The following is a 1,699-nucleotide window of genomic DNA, read 5'->3' as shown; positions in this document are numbered from 1 at the left end:
TTATACTATGGCAACAAGCACGCTGAGAGACAAATGAGTTCTCCAATTCCGCTTGTTATTATTGAAACAGACATGAATGTGTCTTTGGCATACGATTAGCTAAAATTACCAAAACTTACAAACTTTAGTTACTAATAACTCTTTATTTATTGATTTATAGCGAAAATTACTTTCACGTCATTAATTAGCCTATAAAAGTGTACCATTACACTGAATATGGAATCAATTGAAAAGAAAATTGACGCTAGCAGCCGCTGGCAACCGCAAAGAAAAGTTCCATACAACTTTTCGGCAGGATGCTTGATCGCAGTATCTTATAACCATATTTTCTTTATAGAAATCACACAAATTGTAGCTTACCATTTTAAACTAGGGTGTTCTAAATTCATGAAAATATTGCTTGTAATTTAAAGCCTTGTTATCAAATTTTTGAAAATAGTGATACTACCTCGATTGGTTACGCGTTGGAGGGATAAATAACCGAGATGAGGGATGGAATGATGGTCGGAATTTGGTAAGTGCAGAACTTAAGGTTCGTTTATTCGTTATTTCATTAAAGACTGCTGTTTTGACTGTGCAGACTTAATCATCAGTGGAATATATATTTATATTTGCTGTATATTATATATTATAACATTATTTCAATTAACTATTATATATTTTATTACATTAATCAAGAAAATAATTACTTAATAAATAATTAAATAATTAAATTAAATTAAGAAAATATGAAGTACGCCATAATAATAATTTGATAATTTTGTATAATTTTAATCTATAAATACCTTGTAAGATACTCCTCCAGCTGTTTATGGCTGGCCAAAATCATCCATGTGGGGCCATGGGTTCTAAGACTCCTGGCTCTCAACCTGAGTGACCTCTGCCTCACCAACAGCCGTTGCAGCCTCCTCAACAGGCCCTTCATCCTCAAGCCGAACAAAACATCTTCACCTTCCATAACGACAAGTAACAACAATGGATAACGATAAGCCGATAACATACACTGCTGTTGCTTACACTGTAAGATTGTAATGTGACAACGTCATAAGTGAACACAACTCAAAACTGCAGAATTATACAATGCTGCTCAGCTAGCTGCTGCAGCGTCAACCAATCACGTCTTGTTACGTGTATACATAGTCAGCCAATAGCGTGCCTGAGAGACTCTTCGAGACACACCCACAACAGTCAAGAACAAACGTATGAATTTTGTTAGCAGACTTTAAAGTTAGCGTAACTAGATTTAGTGCAAGTTAATTGGTCCGCTAACGGTTTCCAAAGTTAATGAAAACGCTAATCCGTTAAACGAAAAGTAAGCTTCGCTAATTAGCGGTTAGCGGATTAGCGGAACCGTGCCCACCACTGCATATATGTAACTCTACAGTATACATGTGTGTGTGTGCGCGCGCGCGCATTTAAGCATATCTATCTATCTATCTATCTATCTATCTATCTATCTATCTATCTCTGATCTGGACGGATGCTAGTCACATCGGCTCGCAAGTAAGTTGGCCTTTTATATGTCAAAACTTTTGCAGTTTTAAAATATTTTTGTGGAAGAGGTGTATAAGTCTATACACTTCGACCCTATTGGGTTTTTGTAATAGGAAGTGGCTCCTTCTGGAGTTTATTTCCAAAAGTTTTTGATTTTTCTCCGGCTTATTTGCCATATTTCGTAAAAGAAATATGGCTAGGCCTT

This window comes from Octopus bimaculoides, chromosome 2 (assembly GCF_001194135.2).
Source record: "Octopus bimaculoides isolate UCB-OBI-ISO-001 chromosome 2, ASM119413v2, whole genome shotgun sequence".
Lineage (NCBI taxonomy): Eukaryota > Metazoa > Mollusca > Cephalopoda > Octopoda > Octopodidae > Octopus > Octopus bimaculoides.
Note: the sequence above shows the minus strand (reverse complement) of the source record.